This window comes from Lonchura striata, chromosome 35 (assembly GCF_050655825.1).
Source record: "Lonchura striata isolate lonStrDom1 chromosome 35, ASM5065582v1, whole genome shotgun sequence".
NCBI lineage: Eukaryota > Metazoa > Chordata > Aves > Passeriformes > Estrildidae > Lonchura > Lonchura striata.
This window is the reverse complement of record NC_140737.1, coordinates 5,175,866-5,200,397: the sequence shown is the minus strand read 5'-3', so window position 1 is coordinate 5,200,397 and position 24,532 is coordinate 5,175,866. Positions and strand designations below refer to the sequence as shown.

At 53.7% G+C, this 24,532-nt stretch overlaps 1 long non-coding RNA gene across 1 annotated transcript; it reads left to right on the top strand.

The window, feature by feature from the left end:
- Positions 1-17,046: 17,046 nt before the first annotated feature.
- LOC146764300 (uncharacterized) lies at positions 17,047-24,041 on the top strand. The gene is made up of 2 exons (XR_014950950.1): positions 17,047-17,839; positions 22,757-24,041. It is a non-coding gene; the product is annotated as an uncharacterized LOC146764300 (long non-coding RNA).
- The last annotated feature ends 491 nt before the right edge of the window (positions 24,042-24,532 follow it).

Below are 24,532 nucleotides of genomic sequence, written 5' to 3'. Positions count from 1 at the left end.
ACCCTGTGCAGGGGCTGCTTTCCTTTGCAGGCAAGGAAGGACTTGGGCTGCTCCGCTGCCCTTGTTTGCTTTGGGATCACCATGGGGGCAGTGCAGGGGAAGGGAGAAAGCCTGGGATTCCCTCACCCATGGTGGGTTTTTCCCTGGCATGCAGGGGTTGGGCCTTCCTTAAGGCCCTGACAGAGGTAAGATCTTTGACCTTTTTTCTTGTTCCCATTTTTGTCTGTAACCTATTTTCCATAATTTGATGTTTGTCTTTCTAGAGGAAGTGTTCCAGGTGGGGCCCAGTCTGGATCAGGACGTGCTTGGGAGCAGCTGTGGCATGGTTGGGCCGTGCCCTTGGAGAAGGCTGAGGGCATCATTTGGGAGCAGCTTTTCATCCAGCAGGGGCTGGCGTGAGGTGGGTCCTGTCTGCTGGGGATGGTGGGATCAGAGCTCTGGGGAGATGGCAGCGAGCACAGGAGCGTCCTGCTCTGGGCAGCTGCTGAGGGCTGGAGGTGCCGTGGCTGGCTGCAGGCTGGGCACATGTCCTGCCCTCCTGCTCTGCTCCCAAAGGCAGCAGTGATGGGCAGCTCTGGGCACAGCTCTGGCATGGCCAGCATGGCCTGGGCACCGCGGGTGGCTGGGACAAGGGGACAGGAGCCTTCAGCTGACTGGGCTTTCTGGTTTCTCTCCTTGCAGCCGGGCTCTGCGGGTGCTGAGGCTGCTCTGGGCTCTGCCAGGGCCCTGCTGGAGCTCAGCATGGGGCTGCAATCAGCCAAAGGAGAAATGGGGTGCCCTGCAGCACAGACTGGCTTGAGCATTTTAGCAATACAGCTCAAGAAAACATGCAGCCACCCAAAAAATAAACTTGTTCAATAACTTCTGAAATGAAATCAATCTGGGATGACCCCAAATGACTTTTTGCAGCTTGCTCAAGCAGTAGCTCAGCCCTTCTCTGAACTGTTCTCTCCCCCACCTGCCTTTTACTTCCCAGTTGCTCCTTCTTTTTCCCTAGTGAGTTCCCAGCCTATTCCAGTCTCCATCACACTGTTGCGTTCCTTGGTGCCCCTCACCATGAGGAAGGCTGAGCCCCAGGCTTAGGGACTCATCCTGTCACTGGCTGAGGAGCAGCAATGTCTCAGAGGTCTGGTGGGATTTTAGTGTCATTCAGAGCTTCTCTCCAGCCCCCAGCTCTCCTCACTGCTGAGTTCCCGCTCCCTTTTCGTCGTCCTTGCAGCAGGATGAGCTCTGTGAATCCCCTTGAGCCTCCCCACTCTTCCCAGCCCACGCACCCACCTCAGTTAGGCTGAAGCAGCAGCTTCTCTGTCTCCTCTGGCACACCAGTGCAGTCCCCTGTGCGGGGAGCCCCAGCCCCAGAGCACAGCACTCAGCAGTGCAGTCGGGGCTGGAGCAGCTGCCCTGCAGCCCTGCCTTGGCTCTTTGTGGCAGGGAATGCTCCCTGTTTGCAGCTGTCCCTGCAGGATGGCCCCAGGGCAGAGCCCAGCCGGGCTCCCACTGCAGCCCCTGAAGCTTGGGGCAGACAGTGGTCCCAGAGCTGAGGTTCACGGGGAGCTCCCGGAGCTGTGCCTCGCACTCTGTTGCCGTGTGTCACCGTGCAGGCTGGCTTGTACAGGGTGAATGTACCAGCCCTGGTTTGACTGACAGGGGCCGGGCCCATCACATCTCTCCCAAGGCTGCAGGCATTGCCCAGGCCAGAATCTGAAGGGGCACAGAGATCAGAGCAGTGAAATAATCCAGACCGGGTTTTCAAAGGCCCTTTAGAAGGAAGGGCTTGAGAATAAACGTGCTCTGTTTGCCTCCCGAACATCAGGGTGAGTGGTCTCTTTGGCTCCAACCCACTTTCCTCCCCGAGCCAACGTTACCCTCTCCCTCACACGTCCCCCTCGTGCCTTCCCACTGCCTTGTCCTGTCAGGGCTTCCGCAGCCCCTCATCCCTTCGTGGCCCCGTCCCCTCAGGGTCTCCGCAGCCCGGCCAACCTGCCCGGCAGCAGCGCCGCAGCCCCACAGGAGCTCCAGAGGAGCCCCACCAAGAGGCACCTGGGAGCCCTCAGCATTCCAGCCAGCAACACATGGGCAGGAGGACACGGATGGCGCTTCCTGCCTGGGACAGGGCTTGTGGCCATCTCCAGGCACCGCTCTCACAGAGATCCCCACAGCTCCAGCCCCTGCCCATCTGCTCTGTGGGCAGCACAGAGGCTTCAGCAGAACCACCAAAGGCCAAGGGGCTTCTGGCCATTTTCCCTGCAACCCTGCAAGCCTGGGCAGCTTGCTGAGCCCAGGAACCCTTTTCTCCCTCTTCCCCTCAGCCCTGCAGAGCCTGGGCAGCCAAAGAAAGATCCTGGGAGTCTGTCTATAGCAACACATCCTATATTAACATGCTAAAGAAAAACAAAAAGAAAGAAAAGAACAATCTTAACGAAACAAAACATTCCTGCTGGCTCAGGTGGCCCCACAGACAGAGCCTCTGGAATCAGCTCTCTGCAGAGCTCCAGCAGCGCAGCCAGCCGAGCCCCGACAGACGAGGCCGTCTCCCCCATGCCCTGCAGAGCCAATCACGCAGGTTGTCAAAGATGGAATATGGAGCTCTCTCTGCTTCCTGGACGATGCACGGTGTTTGAACTGCCAGGCTTGCGACGTCGACACTGATGTCATTTTCCAAGCCTTCAAGGGCTGAAAGAGAGAGGAACAGAGCCATGGTCAGTTCCCACATCTGAGGGGACCCCAGGGGACTCTGTGCCAGGGCCATCCCAGCCGGCTCTGGCCATGGCCAGCAGGGAGCAGGGACCAGCTGGATCAGCCCGAAGCTGCTGGCCACGAATCCCCCAGGTGCCCTGAAAGCTCTGTGTGCTCTGCCCACGCCGGCCCTGGTCCGCACAGGGAGCAGAGCCCTCCGCAGCCGGGGCAGGGCTCGCAGCTCCCCAGCAGCCCCCGCTGGCAGCCCGCTGCCCTCACTCACCCTCAGAGAGGAGCTGGAGCTCTTCCTTCCTCCCCCTCAGGTGCCGCCCGGCCGTCCCTGGGAACACAGAGCCTGTCAGGCCCAGGGCACAGCTCCCTGCCAGCGGCGCCGCCAGCCCTGTGCCCACACGCCCTCCTGGCCCGGCTCGTGGCTCACCCATGAACCTGACGGCCGCCTCTCGCAGGGGCTCCTGTGGGCTCTGCAGGTAGGGCAGGGCCCGGCGCAGGTGCTCGGCCACGCTGCTGCTGTCCTCTGCCAGCTGGAGAGAGCGGCAGGAGGGAAGGGTTGGCCCCGCAGCCCCCGGGCCGGGGCTCCATGGGCACCCGGCTGGGGCCGCAGGAGCCTGGAGCAGAGCCCGGGCGGCCTCGGGCTGCAGCAGCGGGCAGGGGCACAGCTGCCAGCCCGCACACCGAGCACCGCGCTCAGGGGCTGCTCCAGGCTGGGGCTGCGGCTTCCCGGCCCTCCTTACCAGGCAGTCGCTGAACTGCCACAGCTTCTGGTTCTGCACCAGCTTTCCAAGATCCCTCCTCTTGAGGAACTCGGACGCACAGAGCAGCGTTTCCTGAGAAGCCTGGAGAGAAGCAGAGACGCGGAGATGGCCCCACAGCCCAGGGTGCAGGACCCCGTCCCTGTGCCAAGGCCAGCAGGAGCTGCAGCCTGCGAGGCGCCAGGGCAGGGCCAGCCCAGCCCCTGCCAGGGGCCAGCGGCAGCTGCCGAGTCCTCACCTCTGCCACTCGCTGGTTCTCATCGTGGCAGTGCAAGGAGAGTGGCAGCAGGCTCTGGCGCACATGTGCCTTCAGGACCTTTTTTTCTTGTTCTGGAAAAACATCCAGCATCTCCTTGAAGATAAACATGGAGCACAACTGCACCTCGCTGTCCTCCTGTATGGATGGGAGGAAGAAAGGCCTCAGCGTCAGCTGCTTCAGGCCCACCTGGGCACAGCCTGTGAGTGCACAGGGCACAAAGTGTGCGGGCAGCACCCGCTGGCCGTGGCTGGAGGCTCAGAGCCTTACGTTGTCAAAGAGTGGCAGGAGCGCCTCAGCCAGCTGCAGGGCGAGGGTGCTGGTTACTGGGGCACCATTGCACAGGAACAAACCCCTGAGGAGAACCGTGGTCATCCTGAGCATGACGCTGTCATCTTCCTTCAGGAGCTCCACGAGCCTTTCATGCAGGCTCCACATCCTTATGGCCATCTACTTGTGGAACACAAGTGTGTGAAACACCATCCTGCTGCCACAGGGCCCAGGGGCCCAAGGCCTGTGCCAAAGCCCTGGGGCAGCTGCAGCAGGAGGCAGGAGAGCTGGCAGCAGCTGCCCCAGTGCCCCAAGGCCAGCCCAGCCCCAGGGACTGCCTTCCCCAGCCCCACGCTGGCAGCACGGCTTCAGCCCCTGCGCTCTTCTCACCGAGACACTGGTGGTGCTGAGCGCCACGAGGCCTCGGAGTGCCAAGCGACGCCTCCCCCTGCACTCGCTCTGCAGGTGCTTTGACAGGAACTGCAGGACGCTGTCCCGGCACTCACTAACGTTCAGGCGCTCCAGGGTCTGAAAGGCAAAGGCCGGTGACGGGGGAGTGGCCGGCGGGAGCCCAGAACCGCCCAGGGCCGGGCCCAGGCAGCAGCACAGGGCGCGGGCTCCGTCCCAGGCACTGCGGCCAAGAGAGGGCAGAGAGCCGGGAGGCAGCTCAGCGAGGCAGCGCCGGCCTTCAGGCTCACCTCCACAAGGAACGCCAGGGCGGCCAAATCCCGGCACGGCGTGTCCTTGCTGAGCAGCCCGAGCAGGTGGAACGCAATCCCGGAACACGCGGCTTCGGATGCGCGGTGCATTTCTCTGACAGGAGGAAACAGGAGTCAAAGCCCTCAGCCAGCGGGGGCAAACCTCTCCCAGGACTGCCTCACAGAGCTCTGGCCTTTCTCCACCACCCTGCAAGGGGCAGCTCAGCCCTCTGGGAGGTTGCTGCTCTTGGGCACGCTCCTCTCCAACCTTTTGCAGCCTCCTTGGCCGTCCCTTGGTGACAAGGCCTTCTGGCCCATGGCCACGGGGACTGTGTGGGGCACCTCGGGCACAGGGCACACATGCCGGGGACAGCTGGGGAGCAGGGGGTCTCACCTGGCCAGCACGCCCACAGCACAGTGGTGGGTGTCAGCACAGAGCAGTGTGTCCCAGCCACGCTTGTCTTCCACGGCCACCACCACATCCTCATAGTGCAGTCGGCAGAGCAGGGCCTTGAGGGTCTGCTCTGCAAAGCTGTGCACAGAGCAAAGCCCAGGTCACGCTGGGAGCACTGGCCCCTGCCCTGGGCACATGGCAGGGACAGGAGAACTGGCATGGAGCACCTGCTGGAGCTGGTGGCAAGACCATGTTGCTGCTGGCATCCCTTCCAGAAGGTATTGACCTCCTCTGGCACATCTAGAGTGCTGAAGAGCACTTGGAAGAGCAGATGCACAAAGAGGCCGGGGAAATGCACGGTGACTACATGTGGCACACAGGGCAGCTGGAGGATCTTCCACATCACCATAGTTGCCTGCAAAGGACAGAGCAGCCCGAGACAGCGCTCAGTGCCGAGGTGTCCGTGTGGCAGGGCCCGAGCACGGGAGGGAGAGGCCCGGAGAGACGCAGGGGGAGCACCGGGCCTGGTGGCCCTGGAGCTGCCCCGAGGCCAGGTTTCAGCCCAGCGCCTGAGGCAGGGAGACACCGTGGGGGAGGGAGGATGGAGAGCTGCTGGAAAGGTGGCCTTGGGGCCAGCAAAGGCAGAAACTCACAGCCAGGGCAAGGACAGCCGTGTGGTCCCCATCGGAGGTGCACGTGCTGTGCTCTGGCCAGCTCCCCAGCACATCCAGGAGTACGAGCATGGCCGGCTCTGCAGTCCTGGGCGAGCACATGATGTTCTTCCACATGGCCAGAGCAGCTCTGTGGGGTCAGAGCTCTGTCTCAGAGGAGTCTGGGACACAGCAGCGTGGCCTGGGTGGCAGCGGGGAGCTGAGCTGCTCTGCCAGCCCTGCCTCTGCCCACTGCCCCTCACTGGCAGCAGGCAGGCAGCCCAGCCCTGTGGGCACTGGCCCCTGAGGGGCAGGGGGGAAGCATGGCAGCACGCTGGGGGGCTGGCAGGGGCCAGGGCTGGCCAAGGGAGCAGCCAGAGGGCCCTGGAATTCTCTGTTTGTCAGACACCTGGGACAGGCTGCCCAGGGGGAAGGGCTGCTGAGCCCTGAGCCCTCTGGGCAGGTGGGCCCCATACCTGTCACACAATGGGGCCACACGAAGAAGAGCCATCACCACGTCAGAGGGCTGTGCCTCTGTCAGATCCAGAAGGGGCCTGTACAGATTGTACTCAGGAAACTCATTGGCCACGAGCCACTGGTGGATGTACCTCACCATGGCGGGCACCTGGAGAAGGAAGGGGAGACTTGGAAAGCTGCCGGAGGAAGGAATGTGCCCAGCTGCCCCAGAGAAGTGCTTCCCTTGCCACCACACTGCCATGGCCTCAAAGGCTCCCAGGGAGCAGCAGGTGTGGCTTGGGAGGCCAAGCAATTGCTGGGAGAAGAATAGCCAGGCCACAGGCTGCTTACTTGCTTTGGGCTGGAAGGACCCTCCTCCACAAGCATATCCAGCAGGGCAGCGCTGGTCTTGGTTTTGAAGATGGGAGAGTACGCTCTGAGCACGGTGCCCATGGCGCTGCTCTCTTCCTCCCGAATCCTCTTCATGAATTTGCAAACCATCTGCAGCAGAAGGGCAAGAAGCCCGGGATGCTGCATGGAGTGCTCTGAGCACAGTGCTGGGCTGAGCAGTGCCAGCAGGCCCAGCCCAGGTGGGGATGGCTGCAGGTACCTGCGCTGTTCTGCGGAAGCGGCCACGGGTGCGTTCCTGCTCTCGTGTGCGCTGCACGGCTGCACCTGGCAAAGAGCGAGCGCAGCCCGAGCTGAGGGGCTGCGGGAGAGGCCGGAGAACACAGCCCAGCCCTGCGCTGCCCAGGCAGGGACAGCCCCGCGACGGCCCAGGGCACGGAGCACGGCTGTGGGGTGTCTGCCCGGCCCCTATTCCATCCTGTCCATGGGCATGGCCCCAGGGGATGGCATGGGATGGGATGGGATGGGATGGGATGGCATGGCATGGCATGGCATGGCATGGCATGGCATGGCATAGGGCCAAGCTGGCTGCAGGCACCAGCCCTGTGGCCCAGCTCTGCCACTCACCCTTCTGCGGTGGCTGGAACTGCTCCAGCTCTTCAGGCTGCTGTGCTGGGGCAGCTCCAGGGCCTTCTTTCTCCTCCTTGCCCCAGGCCAGCTTGGGCACGCTCGCAGGTCTGTGATCTACGACACTGCCTGGATTCATGGCTGCTTGCAGAAGGTGAAAAGGAAAAGGTCCGAGTCAGCAAGTGCTGCAGTCGTGCCTTGAGGGCACCTGCAAGAGTGAAGTCTTGGCAAGGCTACAGGACAGCAAGTCCTGCACTCTGGTCCTGGGGGCTCCAGCCACAAGGACAGGAGACTCCTGTCAAGGGCAGTGAAAAGCAAATGCCACAGTCTGCCCTCGAGGGCAGCTGCAGAAGAGATGCCTCAGGAAGGCCAGGGGTCACCAAGTGCTCTGGTCTGGCCACGAGCTCACCTGCAGGAGTAATACCTTGGGAAAGCTCTGGGTCAGCAAGGAACGAGTGGCTGTGCGAGGGCTCCTCACAGCACCGCTCTCTCGCGTCCTCTCTCGTCGTGTGCACTGAGCACTGTGGTGTGGCCTTGTCACTGCCAACACCTCTGCCAGAGCGTGTCACAAAGGGCCCTTGGAATCCCTGTCCCGTTCCATTCCATGGTGACCATGCTGCACCGTGTCACCAAGGGCCCTTGGATCCCCTGTCCCGTTCCATTCCATGGTGACCATGCTGCACCGTGTCACCAAGGGCCCTTGGAATCCCTGCCCCGTTCCATTCCACGGTGACCATGCTGCACCGTGTCACAAAGGGCCCTTGCACACACTGCCACCTGCCCTGGGGCCAGCCCCAGCCCCCCAGAGTGGCTCAGGTTGGAAGGAATGCCTTGCCCCAGGTGTGTCAGACAGCCCAACAGGATCTTTAGGAAGGGCTCAGCCCATCAGCAAACGCTGCCCTGCTCTGCGGGCTCAGAGCAGCAGGAGCCCCCGCAGCTGCCGACGCAGCCGCGGCGGGAAGGGCACGGGGCCTCCACAGAAGCTGGCACGGCCTCCTCGGGACATGTCCCACATGGTGGCCATCCTGAGCACGGCCATGGGACACAGACCAGGAACGTGTGTGCCAGGGCAGGAATGCTGCTCTGAGCCCTGGGGCCCGGGCAGCGCTGACAGCAGCAGGTGAGGCACAGTCCCTGCCCAAGCAGAGTTCCCCCGAGCCCTGGCAGCACCGGTGCCCGTCTCCTGCCCCAGAAACCTGTGCCCCAAAAGGGCTTCTCTGCCCAAGGGCAGCCAAAGCTGGCGTGCACTGGGGGCTGTGCTCCGTCCTACAGGGGCTGTTGGGAGCAGCACCTGGAGCAACTGGTGGCAACACTTGGTGCGTGTCAGATGTTGTTGCTCCTTCCTGGGATGATTTTTTCATGGAAGGGATTAGCAGCAGCACAGAAACACCAACAGCTACTGAACTTCACAGGACAAAGAGACTCCACCAAAACACTGTCGTGTTTCCTTGTGCTTTTGTGTCATTCTTGCACTCTGAAAGAAAAAGATTTGGCCCAAGCCCTGCTATTCAAATCTCCAGCTGCTGTGTGTCTGCCTGTGGCAGCTCCCTGCAAACACAACTGGCTGCCTGCTCAGCTGGGCAATGGACAGCCACAAACAGGGAGGGCCCTGGTGAACATCTCTTTGGTCTCGTGGGGCAGCGAGGGCACAGGAGACAAAGACTGCTCCTCCCGAGTTCATGGGGCAACAGAGAGATTTTATTTCCCAAGCCCCCCCTTACACAGGGCATTTGAAAGACCAGGCCTGGAAGCTCTCATTGGTTTGAGCTCCATGCCCCTTCAGGTTCTGGCCCGTGAGGTGCCTGCAGTTTTGGGAGATATTTGATTGGTCAAGACCCCTGTCAATCATGGTAACACCTCACCCTTCTTTTCTTTATAAAATTCTGTGTATTGTTCTCTGTCACCCATCTGCAAGGGCCCTTTGCCAACATGGTGACAGAGGACAGCGTGCATCTGATTTGCACTGGAGCTGCAGCATTCCCCTCCAGGAACTGTTAGGGGAGAACTCAGGCCACAGGCATAATGCTTCTTGGTTACAAATTGAACTTATCTCTAAAAGCAGAAAGCTATTTAACCCTGAGCCCATTTAACCCTTAGAGAAAAACCCAATTTTAAAAAACAACTTTTAAGCACTTGATCCCTTGGGGAAAAACTGAACTCCCAGAAAACAATCTGTAAACAGAAAAACTGTTTGTAAACATGAGAAATAATTTGTAAACAAGTAAAGTCCTTATATGAAATGTCCATGAGGCAGGTGATCATTTGTAATGCTGTCTGTGGTTTCCAGTGTCCATATTTTAGGCAGCTGTATTGTACTGTTGTAGGATTTATTGTAAAACATGAGAACAGACTCAGAGTGGAGGAAGGTGTACCCTCAATCCAGCCCCTTTCCCCTTTTTTCTTTGTCTAAGAAATAATAATAGGATTAGAACATGGATTTTGAATACTATTAACTTATGCAAAATTTCATCCACGTTTACTGATAATATTTTTCTTTACCAGCCAGGTTCACAGCGAAGAACTTGATTGGGAGATGTTTTGATCAGGGCAAGGAATTTGGTTAGGAGACATTTTCTGTATTTCTATTTTTTCTAGTGCAAACCATATACTTTTTTCCCTTTGTTCAAAGTTAGAAATTTTGTTGTTGACTTTAATAGCTGACTTTTAAAATGATGACAAGTGGCAGAATTTCAGTGAAAAAACTTTGCAACTGCAATTTGCTTATGATAAATCGATGTTCTATGTGTACCTCAGTGGATATTCTTTGAATCATACCAGTTTATCTTGAAACAATGCAAGAATAATTACTAGAATATTAAGAAAAGACATGTTAATACACATACTAGTACATCTTTAGGACAATGATTTACTGAAATATGAGTATCAATTTAATATCGATATCCAACTGAGATGGACAAAAACTCTCTAAGGGTTTAAAGTTAGAAAGTGTATGTTTATTGAGACAGCTGGGCAGTACATGGGATAATTCCCTAATGCACACTGCAAAAATCACAGGTATTACAAAGCTTTTTTATTTGCAGAAGTCTTGAATACACAAATATGAATGCATATTCATATCCCTGTCACTTCCTCTGCTCCGCTTCATGGGCTAATTGGCAAAAAGGCAATTAAGCATGTGTAGTTCTGTTCCCTGAAATGAGTTGGGGGTCCATTTTGGGGAGGGGTCTCCAAAATGAAGAAGCAAAATAAGTCTTCCTCGTTCTGACCTTTCTGCCTTTCCCATGCACACGTGACAAATGAATCCTTGCCGTTTTCCTGTGCTTAATGGATCCCCAAAGTATGGGAAGTCTACAACTGTTTTTGTGCCCCTGAAATCTATCACCAGGAACGGGGCTGGGATGTGCTCTGGTGCCTGGACATCAACAGGAGTGGGGCTGGGATGTGCCCTGGTGCCTGGGACATCACCAGGAGCGGGGCTGGCTCTGATGCTCTCCGGTGCCTGGGACATGACAAGGGGCTGTGCTGGCTGGGGTTTGTTTGGTGCCTGTGCAATCCCAAGGGCAGTGTCACAGCGGGGCAGCTCTCAGTGTCCCCAGCAGGTCACAGTGTCCAGGGCAGCCCGTGCCAGCGGTCACTGCGCACACGGGGCAGGCTGGGCTGGACAGGGGACGGGGCAGAAACGCTGCCCCGGGGCTGGGGTCTCCCCCTGCCTCTGGGGCCCAGCCCCTGCTGGGAGCGCCTTGGGCAGGGCACGGGGCTGCTGCTGGGCCAGGGGGACAGGCCGTGCCCCCTGTCCCCTGCTGCTGGGCCAGGGGGACAGGCCGTGCCCCCTGTCCCCTGCTGCTGGGCCAGGGGACAGGCCGTGCCCCCTGCCATCTGCCCAAGCCCCTCTGATGCCTGTCCCTCATCCCTGTGGCTTCTGTCCCCACCACTCCCCACCACCTTCACTCCCTCTGTCAAAGCCCCACTCAACCCCTTCACAGTGACCTCTGGAAAGAAAGAATTAATGAAGGAAAGGAAGTGTTGTCTGTTCACCCTGGCTGGATGTCAGGCACCCACCAAAGCTGCTCTCTCACTCCCCTCCAGAGATGGACAGGAGGGAGAAAACAGAATGAAGGCTTCATGGGTTGAGCTAAGGACTGCGACAGATCACTCAGCAAATGCCATCATGGGCAAACCATTTTCAAAATTGGAGATATTAATGGAATTTTTGCTATCTGGATCAGGGCAGGATAGTGAGAAGTAAAACAAAGCTTTAAAAACACCTTCTGCCCTTTCCTCCCTCCTTCCCATCTCTACCTCCCCTCGCAGTGGGTGCAGGGAGACAGGGAATGGGGGCTCTGGTCAGTTCATCCCCTGTTGTTTCTCCTGCTGCTTGGGGAGAGGAGTCATTCCCCTGCTGTGCCAGGGGTCCCTTCTGGAGACACTTCTCCATGAATTTCTCCACGGTGAGTTCATCCCACGGACAGCAGTTCTCCATAAGCTGCTGCAGCGTGGCTCGCTCCTCCATGGGCTCACAAGTCCTGGCAGGGCCCTGCTCCAGCGTGGGCTCCTCTCCAGGGGTTTGCAGGTCCCTGCCAGGTCCCTGCTCCAGCACAGGTTTCTCATGGGGTCGCAGCCTCCGCTCAGGCATCCCCCTGCTCCAGCACGGGCTCCTCCAGGCGCTGCAGGTGCATCTCTGCCCTCCTGCCCTCCATGGGCTGCAGGGCCCAGCTGCCTCCCCAGGGACTGACCAGGGAATCTCAGGGCAATCAGCTCCAGCAGCTGGAGCAGCTCCTGCCCCTCCTGCCTTGCCCTGCCCTGGGGGTGTGCAGAGCTGTTCCCCTCACAGGTCCTCACCCTGTTCCTCCCTGCTCACAGCCACAATTCCAGGATCACCCATTTCCTTAAATCTCTTATTCCAAAGGTGTTACCACCATTTCTAACTGGGCCAGCCTTGTCCAGCAGCCAGTCTGTCCTGGAGCCAGCTGGAATTGACTCTGTGGGACATGGAGGAACAGCTGCTCTCACAGAAGCTGCTCCTAGATCCCCTGCCTTACCAAAACCTGGCCATACAAACCTGGTATAAGTATGGTAGGGTTTTTATTACCACTATTAATCCTTATTATTTCTATTCTCTCAATTTTTTGCTATTAATGGTACAGTTGTTATTATTATTACTAGTATTTTTAGTCTTTTGGACTCTATATTAATAGTGGCTAGATTAGAACTGGAAACAAAGGTACTTCATTGCAAGTAGCGGTTAGAGTTTTCTCAGCCTCTTGCCCTGCCCTGTTCTGTGTCATTGCTGTGTCTGTGTGTGAAGCTACTGCTGCCAGGCCTCCCTATTTCTCTGGTTTGGGAAATTCCATGGCATTGCTCACATGTCAGAAAGAGAAAGCTTATTCCATTCAAACACATGCTCTTAGCTCTTTGAGTCCCATTGCTGGAAGCTTGTTTTCTAACATTGTTGACTTTCTCAGCTTCTGTTAATATTTGTGATTTTATAACAAAATGTTCTTGGGTGTGATTGTGCAAGATTCTCTAATCAGCTTCCAGTTTGCTCTTGGGTTTCTTACCGGTGTGTCCGAGCTGAAGGCAGCATTTTGGGTGGAAGGCTTCAGTGGGAGGTGGGATTGCCTCGGCAGCAGCTGGTTTTGCAATGTGAGCAGCGCTGACAGGGATTCCGTGCGCTGAATATTCCGCCTGGTTGGAGCCGCAGTGCCCGGCTGGAGGGAGCCGCGCCGGGCGCTGCGGGTTGTGCCGGGCCGGGCAGCGGCCGCAGCCCCGGCAGGGCCCGGCCGTGGACACGGAGCCTTTGCCGGGCAGGGCTCGGCCCTGCGGCGCCGGGCGGGCGGTGCCGCTCCCGCCGGGAGCCTGCGGGAGCCGGGACAGCGAGAGAGCCCGGGCCGAGCATCAGCCCCGGGGCACGGCCCGGGAGGGGGCACAGCCCGGGGGTCCCGCAGAGCCTCCCTGCTCCAGAGCCGCGCCTGCCGCAGCGGGGCAGCTGCGGCACCTGCGGGGCACGGAGGAGCCGCAGGCGGCGTTCCGAGCGCTCCTTCGGGGCAGGATTTTGTCCCGCTGCGGGGAATTCCCGCGGGCCGGGCGGGCCGGGGCCGCTGCCGAGCGCCGCCGCCTTTCCCGGGAGCCGCCGGGCAGAGCTCTCTGCTCGGGGCTGGGAAAAACACCTTCACTGCCCTGGGAACATTTAAAAAGTTTAATACAGGACAAGAGGAGACAAGGGCCATAGAGCAAAGGTTGTTAGGGCCAGGTGCATCTCGGCACTGAGCCAAGAGCACACGGTTATCTCCGGAGATACCCCTTGAATACCTTTTCCCTTACACCAGCCTGTTGCATATTCATAGTCCCTTATGCATAGTAAACTTTTTCCCAAGCTAGTTTACATATTCCAAGAACTGTTCAGCATGGCTCCTCCTCGGTTCCACCTTTTTAGGGCATGTGTATTCCTTGGTTGTGGTTTTGGTCCTTTTTTATCATCATCTTCAGTTTTGGCCCCGGCCCACACTGCCTTCAGACGGTGAGTGCTGATGGTTGGCAGATCTGTACAGGTGTCCTCATCCTGTGCTCACTGGATGTTATCCCATCCAAGCAGGAATTTTAACACAAGCATGCTTCTATCAGCTATGGCACTAGTATGATCTGAGCTTAATCAGTAAACAACAGAAATAAAAACTATATAACAAAGTTATTGTAACACCACACATATAAAATCCAATGGAATATTTGCAAAAAGACAATATTATAATATGTATCTATGACAGGGCCAAGGGCCGGGTGCCCGCTCGGTGGCCCCAGGACAGCAGAATTTTGGGGTCCCGGTGCTGGCTGCCGGCAGAGCCCCGGCGCTGGGCCGGGGATGCGTGGGACCCTCCCGCGGTGGGGTTGGGCTGCCCGGGGCAGGCGCTGCATCGTCAGCCCGGAGCCACCGGGGATCGCCCGGTACCAGCGGGGTGGGGCTGGGGAGCGGAGAAGGGCGGCACCGGAGCTGGGGGACCCTCTGCAGCTTGCGGGGTCGGACAGACCGATAAGGGGGTCCCCGGGAGCCTGGAACGTTGTGAAAAACGCTAATCACTTGGTTTTTAAAATTTTAAACGTTTAATAATAATAAAATGGTTATAAAAATAGTAACACAATTAGAGTAATCAAATTTAGAGTTAGGACAATTACAAGACAATAAAAAGCAAAAAATTATAGACGTCCAGATGCTCTTGGACACTTAAGCCAGGACAAGCATGCCTTGTGAACAAAGGAATAACCTTTAAAGCAATAGCCTATTGCATATTCATGTATCTCATACATGATGCATAAATTCCTTGCAAATTAGGAACTTTTCTGGATTTTGTCAACTTCTTTCCCTTAATCCTGGTGCTTCCATAAAGATGGAGACAAGATGGAAGAATGTTTGTCTTTTCTGATAAGGAGGTTGTAACTCTTTATGTGCCCCAAGTCACCACCATCCCTGTGTGAAGAGTTTATTGATTATCTCATCTCTTGCTTGAGCAAGTAAAAAAATCCTACATCGCAGAGTTTCTATTTTAATATTATGTTGTTACCTAAAACTCTATTTAACACACTACTTAAGAGAATTAATACAGCATAACTTTCTAACATTACACATATAATATTCATTGTAACATTTGTGAAAAGCCAATCATAAAATAAGCATTCTACACAGAAAGTGTTGAAATGGTAAAACCAGTCAAAACCCCTTAGGAATTGGAAGGAAAACCAGAGGCAGTGGCAGCTAACACCTCAGAAACCCGTGGCTTTTGCTCCTCTCTTCGACCTGAGAGCTTCCTGGGCAGGGGCGACTCTTCCAATTGCACCAGCGTGACCATGGCTTGGAAGGGCAGCGAGCAGATGGGTTGAGCTTCTCCTGCCAGCCCATGAAGTACCAGCTGTCATTTGTGTGCGCTGAGGATTCCGCTTCAGGCTCGGAACTGGCGCAGCTGCTCCTGGGCGCTGCTCGCCCGCGGGCACAGCGGTGCTGCAGCCGCTGTCCCGCACACAGGGAGGGCTCTGGAGCCTCCCAGGGCACCAAGGAGCGGAGCAGGGAACGTGCCGGGATCTGCTGCAGGACCGTGGGGCTGTGGGGGATCCTTCGGTCTCTTGGATGGGGCAGGGAGGGGGCAAATGGAATCAAGGTGAGACAGGGATCGGGCAGCCCCACGCCAGGCAGCGTTTTCTCCTCTGAGAGCTCCTCTGAGCTGAGCGAGCTGGTGAATCCTGCGGAGCAAATGAGACCCGGGAGCGAGGGAAGGGCTGGCTGGGAAGGAGTCAGATAAACCCAGTGGGTATTTCCCTTTCCAAGGGGCTCCTGGGGAGACAAAGGAGACAAGAAGGATTCCCCATCTCATGACATTCCCTTTTCTCCTTCAGTAGCTCTATTGCAGTCACTGCATACAAGAGTTTAGTTGATCCCTTTGATGCCAGGGAGCACCCAGAACTTGAACCTCGCTGGATCCAGCCCTGTCTGCCTATCACCGAGCAGAGGGAAAAGATAAAGAACCTGGGTGGGGGTTGAGCCAAAATGGCATTTTGCCACTTCTGATCTGTTCCCAGCTTTTGCAGCAGGGCAACAACCCCATCGCTGCAAACCACTCCCTTTTGCAAGGCACACGTGGACCTCGCTGGTAGCTCAGGGCTCCTGAAGGGGCTGCTGCTGGAGCTGTTGTTGAACTTTTCACATTGCTTAACTCCCCATCCAAATGCCATCAACTGTCTGAGGAAGGACACAAAAATATTACCCTGGAAGGGCCAAAAACTCGGAAAAGAATTAAAGAAATGTCCTGATGATGACAATGACAAAAAAAACCACAATTTATTTTTGACAGCAAATGAGTACCCACAGCCCTCCAGCCCTCCCAGACTGGCAGGCCGAGCGGGGCCGTTTCCATGGCGTGAGGAGCTGGCAGCCTGCAGAGAGAAACCAGAGAGCCACGGTCAGTCACAGAAGGCTCCTGTGCCCCTGTCCCACCACGGCCTGTGCCTGGGCCAGGCTCCTGTGAGCTCAGAGCCCAAACCTCCTGACCCATTCTCCGTTTTTAGAGAAGGGCAGAGTGGTAAGCCACATTCCATCTCCTCTGCTGAAGCACAGCCCAGCAGCCTCCTCAGCAGCTGCAAGGGCGGGGTGCCCGTGTGCCTGGTTTCCTGGCTCCCCGGCAGACCAGAGGTTAAACGTTGGGTGTCTCCTGGATTGTCCCCGGAAAGAGCCCATCTCTGCACCCAGCTGCCTTTTTTCATTTGTAAATTAGGTCTTTCTTTCTCTGCCAACTGGTTTCTCCAGCCCTGGCTGCAGCCACTGGTCATATAAAACTTTAAGAATCTTTTTCTACAAGCACAACTGACTTGATGTATAATTTATATAAACACGAATGATTCCATAACATATATTACAATGGGGCTGCGGAGATCCCCCTGCAGGTCCATGGGGATGCAGAGATCCCCTGCAGGTCCATGGGGATGCAGAGATCCCCTGCAGGTCCATGGGGATGCAGAGATCCCCTGCAGCCCCTGGAGGAGCCGGGCTGGAGCTCGGCGATGCCTGAGAGGAGGCTGTGAGCCCGCGGGCAGAGGGGCCCCGCTGGAGCAGCCTGTCCTGGCAGGACTGAGCCCGTGGCACAGTGACCCACGCTGCAGCACTCGGAGGGGGCTGTGCCCCAGGGGATGGGCTCCGCTCCGAGAAGTTCCTGGAGAAGTCTCGGCCGGGAGAGAGCGCAGGGTGCAGCAGGGAACGACTCCTGTCCCTGAGCAGAGGGAGAAGCCCCGGGGGATGAGCTGAGCATGGCCCCATTCCCTGTCTCCTGCCCTGCCGGGGGAGGAGGTGCAGCTGGGAGCAGGGAGGCGTGGGGAAAGCTGCATTTAAGGCTCTGCACTGACTTCTCCTTCTCCTGCTCCGAGTCTTTGGAGTTTTCCGCCAGAAATCTCTCCCCTGCCCCATTCACCCACAGGGCTTGGGGCAGGTTTCCCTTTTTGGGGGAAATCAAAGCGAAGCACTGATGCGCTAACGAGGGGTGTAAGAGAAGGGTGACCTTTTTGTTCGATGCAGCTGCAGATAGTAATTTGTTTCAAAGAAGTTTGTTTTTACAGCGGTAATAGGCAACAGGCTGTGAATTGCTGATAATACGCATTCCTAACCTTTTACAGCGGTAGTAGGCAATAGGCTTTGCAGTGCTTAGCTGATAACATGCATTTCTAAGATAACACGTATACTTGAGACTGTGAGAATCCCCAGATCAAAGGACACCTGTGAGGAAGACAACCAGCCTTCATCCCACGACCACCAGGAGGCAGAAAACGACCACCTAGCAACAGAATGCGACTGCGCAGAAGAAACGAGTGAACTAAAGAAGGGGATAAAAACAGTGAGCTAGGGGGATCACAGCGTGGCAGTTTGGCGGAGCAGTTGCTCCCCTCTGTCGCCGCAGCACTGCTTTTTGCTTTGCTCTCATATACTCTATTAAATGAATTAAATAAATTCTGTTAATTGGATCAGATGGCCTCTTGTGCTCAATCATAACAATTTGGTGCCGTGACTCGGATCGCGGATTTGGAGGACCCCTCTCTGGGAGAGGCGCCACCACTCCGCCCTTTTGGGCGGACTCAGACTGGGGGTCTTGTCCTCATCCCAACCGACGAACCCAAAAGCCTTGAGAGGAAAGCAAAGAAAGGGAAGCGGGCCCAAGATACCCCTTAAATTTTGTGCACAAAGTCCGAACGACGACGCAGGAAGCGTAAGTATACGGGTTCCGTTCGGGCGGGGTCGGGATCCCGGAGTGTGGCGAGTGTGTGAGTTGCATGAGAGGGGAGCCAGCAGCCGGATGCCCCAAGTGAACGCAGACCCTCAGTAGTGCGGTTCCCAAAGCCCGCGAGGGCCTGGGCCACGAACCAGGGGAAGTGATTGTGATTCTTTGATTATTTGTGTGTGTTAGAAGGCACTCCGGAGGAATGGGGCAGGGGAAGAGTAAATTCCCCTCCCCAGTGGGGGTAAAACTCCCTTCGATTCCTAAGGACAGTCCCCTGGGATTCATGTTGACCAATTGGGAACACTTCCCAGGAACGAGGGGAAAGGATAAAGCAAAAATGATACATTACTGTATAGAAATGTGGGGAGGGAAGGAAGTTTCCAAAAATGCATTCTGGCCCATATTCGGGTCCTCAGAGGAATGGGTTAGACAAGCTCTAAACATCTGGGTGAGAACTAAACAACCCCCTAACCCAGAGGAGAGTGACTATGCTAAGATCTGGGTGAGTCGACCAGAGGTGCTTGTATTCAAACTTTCCGAAAAACCTAAGGGGAAAAGAAAGGGACGACCAGAGGAACTGATAGTAGCCCCACCTCCTTATGTTCCTCCTGTACCACGAGCACCCCCCCTCCCCTCATCGGATGATGAGTCTGACTCAGATTCTGAACAGCCTGGCCCAGTCACCCAGAGCAGGGCAAAAGGCAAACTGTTTCCCTTGAGGGAAATGCCCATGGGAGGGCCACAACCAGGAATAGGATTCATTTCTGTTCCCTTGAGCTCGGGAGATGTGAGAGATTTCAAGAAGGAGATGGGAAGCCTATTAGACGATCCTTTAGGTGTGGCAGAAAGAGTGGATCAATTTTTGGGCCCCAATATATACACTTGGGAAGAGCTGCAGTCCATACTGAATATCCTATTTACAGTTGAAGAAAAGAACATGATTAGGGCAGCTGGGATGCGGGTCTGGGATGCCCAGCCGGCACATGCTCAACACCCAGCTGACATTAAGTGGCCTCTTCAAAATCCTAATTGGAATAACCAAGACCAGGATCATAGGGCCAATATGCGGGACTTCCGAACCATATTAATTGCTGGTATTCGGGAATCGGTCCCCAGGGGTCAAAATATTAATAAGGCATTCAATGACAGACAGAGGAAAGATGAAACACCCACTGAGTGGCTGGAGAGGCTGCGAAAGAACTTCCAATTATATTCAGGATTAAGACCGAATGATCCAATGGGGCAGGCAATATTAAAAGTGCATTTTGTATCCAAGTCTTGGGACGATATTAGAAAGAAGATACAAAAGATGGAGGATTGGCAGGATAGGGATTTGGCAGAGCTGCTGCGGGAGGCACAGAAAGTGTACGTCCGGAGAGAGGAAGAGAGTCAGAAGAGGCAAGTTAAAATGATGGTTGCTGCGGTAAGGGAAAGTAGGAGCATAGAGACAGGACAGAAGAAGTTTACTCGAGACAAAGCGGGTAATAAAGAAAGGGGGGGGGGGGAACGGAAGAAAAGACTTGTTATTATTGTGGCAAAAAGGGACATTTCAAGAGAGAGTGCAGAGTGCGGCTTAGAGATGAGAAAGAATTCAAGGCCGACTAGGGGGGTCAGGGGCTCTACTTTATGGGGACCCGGAGACATCAAAAAGAGCCCTTGATAAAATTAAAGGTGGGTCCCCAAAGCCAGGAAATAGAATTCTTGGTCGATACAGGGGTGGAAAGATCTACCATTCAATTCCTGCCCCAAGGCTGTACCCTGTCAAAACAGACAGCTATGGTAGTAGGGGCAAAAGGGGAACCATTTGAAGTACAAATTATTAAAGAGGTAATAGTAGAATCAGAAACTAAAATGGGGGTGGGTGACTTCTTATTAGTCCCTGAAACAGATTACAACCTATTGGGGAGAGATTTAATTGTTGAACTGGGAATTCAAATCGAAGTGGTAGAAAAGGAATTGAAAATCAGGCTTTGCCCTCTTCGATTGGAAGATGAAGAGAAAATAAATCCTGAAGTATGGTACAATCCGGGAACTGTGGGCAAATTGAATATGACTCCATTCACGGTAAAGATCAGAAACCCTGAAGTCCCGGTGAGAATAAAACAGTACCCTATTTCACTAGAGGGAAGGAAAGGATTGAAACCCGAAATTGAAAGATTACTAAATAAAGGATTATTGGAACCATGTATGTCGCCTTTTAACACCCCCATACTCCCAGTTAAAAAGGCAGATGGATCCTATCGGCTGGTGCATGACCTTAGGGAAATTAATAAGCGAACCGTGGCTCGGTTCCCAGTAGTGGCAAACCCCTATACCCTTTTGAGTAAATTAGGACCTGAAAACGAGTGGTATAGTGTCATAGACCTGAAAGATGCCTTTTGGGCCTGCCCTCTGGACGAATCCAGTCGAGATTATTTTGCCTTTGAATGGGAAGACCCTGACACGGGGAGGCGACAGCAACCCAGGTGGGCGGTATTACCTCAAGGATTTACGGAATCTCCCAATTTATTCGGGCAAGCCCTAGAACAAATTTTGCAAGATTATAAAACAGACCCAGAGGTAAAGCTAGTTCAGTATGTGGATGATTTGTTAATAGCAGGTAAAGAAGAAGACAAAGTCCGGAAAGAAAGTATCAAACTATTAAATTTCCTGGGACTGAAAGGATTAAAAGTTTCTAAAGCAAAACTACAATTTGTAGAAGAGGAAGTTAGATACCTGGGACGTTATTTGAAAAAGGGAGAAAAGAAAATTGATCCAGATAGAGTAGAAGCAATCCTATCCCTGCCTTTACCGCAAAATAAACGACAAATTCGTCAGATATTAGGACTTACAGGGTATTGTAGGCAGTGGATCGAAAACTATAGCGGGAAGGCAAGATTTCTGTATCAAAAACTTACCCAAGATGGGCACCTTAAGTGGACAGAAGAGGAAAAATCTAAATTCCAAGAATTAAAAGAAACTCTGGTCCATGCTCCAGTCCTAAGCCTCCCAGATTTAAAGAGGCCCTTCTTTTTATTTGTCAATATTACAGATGGGGTAACTTATGGAGTACTTACCCAGGACTGGGCGGGGAAAAAGAAACCTATTGCATATCTATCTAAAATTCTAGACCCTGTAAGTAGGGCATGGCCGGGCTGTTTACAAATAATTGCAGGCTGTGCAGAGTTAGTAGAAGAAACAAGGAAAATCACCTTTAATGCCACTCTGAAGGTGTTAACTCCACATAACATACGGAGTGTGATGCAGCAAAAAGCAGACAAATGGATATCTGATGCCAGGCTCCTAAAGTATGAGGGGATTCTATTAGAAACCCCTAATTTCACTTTAGAAACCACCTCATTACAAAATCCAGCCTCCTTCCTCTTTGGAGAGCCAGAGACTGACCCACTGACTCACGACTGTGTGATCACTATAGAGGTGCAAACTAAAATTAGACCTGACTTGGAAGAAGAGGAGTTAGAGACTGGAGAAAAGCTGTTTGTAGATGGATCATCCAGAATAGTAGAGGGCCAAAGAAAATCAGGGTATGCCATAGTAGGGGGACCTGACCTAGAAGTAATTGAGTCCGGAGCCCTAGACAAAACATGGTCAGCCCAAGCCTGTGAAATATACGCCATCCTAAGAGCCTTGGAATTATTAAAGGGAAAAGAGGGAACCATTTATACAGACTCTAAATATGGGTACGGGGTAGTACATACATTTGGAAAATTATGGGAGGAAAGGGGCCTTGTGAATTCACAAGGAAAGAACCTAGTGCATCAGAGATTAATAGTAGCCCTCCTGAAGGCCTTGAGAGGCCCTGCAAAGATAGCTGTAGTTCATTTAAAAGGGCATCAGCGGGGGATGGATTACCGGAGTAGGGGTAATAACGCGGCAGACCATGAAGCGAAGAAGGCTGCAATTATCGAGGCACTGACCTTGAGCGAGAGAGCCAGGAGGGATCCTACAGATACCTCAGAGAATCCTGGGTTAACCACCCAGGATAAATTTGTATTTACTGTAGAAGAGCGGGAGAAACTTGCAAAATTGGGGATAAAAGAAGAATCGGGGAAGTGGCTGTTAACAGATGGGAGGGAGGTTCTGCCTAGGGCCGTAGCCCAGCAAATGCTTAATAAATTACACCAGAAAACACACTGGGGGGCTCAAGGGCTGGTAGACCACTTTGCCACCCATTATATGACTGTGGGTCTCCATGATCTAACAAAAAGTATTACTAAGGGTTGCCCAACCTGTTTACGTGTAAATAGGAAGAATTTAAGGAAGCCACCCTTGGGAGGGAGACCCGTGGCAAAGAGGCCTTTTACAAATTTACAGGTAGACTTTACAGAGCTTCCCAAAGTGGGGAGGATAAAATATCTTTTAGTTATAATAGATCATCTAACACATTATGTGGAAGCAATCCCCACCGCTAGAGAGACAGCCCGAACGGTGACAAAGGCCCTGCTAGAAGAAATAATACCCAGGTATGGAGTCCCAGAAACAATAGACTCCGATAAAGGCCCCCACTTCACTTCAAAAATAACACAGCTGCTGGCAGAAGCCCTGGGCATAAAATGGGAACAACATTCTCCCTGGCACCCCCAGAGTTCCGGGAGGGTGGAAAGAATGAATGGAGAAATTAAGAAACAACTCACTAAATTGGTACTAGAAACTAAGTTATCTTGGATAAAATGTCTGCCACTAGCATTATTAAATATTCGGATTCAACCACGATCAGACATAGGGCTTTCCCCATTTGAAATGTTATATGGGATGCCCTACTCCCTAGAGAAAGTTCAATCTAATCCTAATATCACTGACCAAAGTATTAACAAATATTTAACTGTTTTAATGAAATACAAGAAACAGTTATGGGAAAAGGGGATGTGGGCCCAAAGACCACCACTAGATCTTGTATTACACCAGGTACAACCCGGCGACTGGGTTCTCATCCGAAGCTGGAAGGAAGATTCAATCAGCCCAAGGTGGGACGGACCGTATCTGGTTTTAATCACCACTGATTCCGCAGTTCGTACGGCAGAAAAGGGATGGACCCATGCTAGCAGAATAAAGGGGCCAGTTGACCCGACTCGATTTCATGCAACTTCCAGAGAGACGAGCTGGAAGATTGATGAGAAGCCGGGAGATTTGAAGCTAACAGTAAAGAGAACCCTCAAGTAATCTTAATGGACACTGCCAGTTCCGGGGACATTTGGGTCGGGAATGACTGGGGATTGCAAACACAACTGATAGGAGAAACAAAACCCCCAGGATACTGTAAGCATTTAGAAGACTTAGCTCAGCAGCCCTATTATCGGCCCATCCGACTCGAAAGGGAGCAGAGACCTTGGGAAGGGGAGGGTCATGCCGAGCATGAAGATATTAGAGTAAAATGTAGCTGGTTAGATTGTAATTGTTTCCCTTTTGCTTGCTTTTCTTGTAAAATTTGTAAAGGGCTGTGGTGGGCTCACTGTAGAAAGGGGAGGGCTCCAAAAAGTGTGTGTCAGCGCTGCTGGCTAGAACAACGCAAGTTGACCTCTGAAATATTGAATTATAAGGTCGCCACTCGGGAATTGACTAAAGAATCTCCCGAGTGGTGGGAAATTTTTGTGAAGGGAATAAATCCTGAATTACATTGCTACCACTCCAACGAGCTTTCAAGTCCATTTCTTACGGACATAGTCCAGGTCAAGTGTCGCAGGCTGGTCAAGGGACTAAGGTGTGACACCCCACAATTAAATGAGAAAAATTGGAACTCCCGGAGGTCAAAGTGGGAGAGAGGAAATAATCCCGCCCCTGAAGAATATCTCTGCTGTCAAGAAGATGGCCTACCCTGTAGCTTGTAGCAACCAAGTTGACAGGAGAGACAGAGAGATAGCTAGTGGGGATGAGGGATCCTCCCAAATCGTAAGAAAAAACACTGACCACCATAGGCACGGGAATGGTGACAATGGAATGAGAAAAAGTAGGAATGTGAAATTGGGCATGATAAGCAGCATCCCCTGCAGTGCGTACTACTCAGCCCTAAAGATTCTTACATTTGTGATGATATGCTTTCCTCTCCAAAGTGTTGCTACTGAAACCCATGAACCCTTTAAATGGACATTAAGTAGGTGGGAAAATCATGATACTCATTATAACCTGCAGACTGTGATAACCCCCGGGGCACCAAGCTTTAAAGCTGGAGTATGTAACATGACCAAAAATCCAAGCTGTGGGCGGCTGTTAAATTTGACAAGTTTCTATATGTGCCCTGCTTCAAATTTAGGGAGGTCATATTGTAACCTCCCCGGTCATTACTACTGTGGTTATTGGGGTTGTGAAACAATAGCATCAGCATGGGCACTGGGGGGAGGGTCGGATAAATACCTAAGGGTGGGATATGGACCAGCTGGATGTGTAAAGCCACAAGAATGGCCATGGACAGGGAAAGATTTACTGGGGAACTGTACTTTCATATACCTCAATGTTACTCATCCAAATGACCTGGGGTGGCTGTTGGGAAAGACATGGGGAATTAGGCATTGGATAGAGGGACACGATTTGGGAAACCTAATACTTATTAAGAAAGAACCTATTCCCTATGACCCTGCACCAATTGGACCCAACAAAGTAATAAGTGACATTAAAACTAAGACAATTAACTACACAGAGACAGAGGTTATTACCAGCCATATTAACATAGATGAGCCAGGTGTTCCT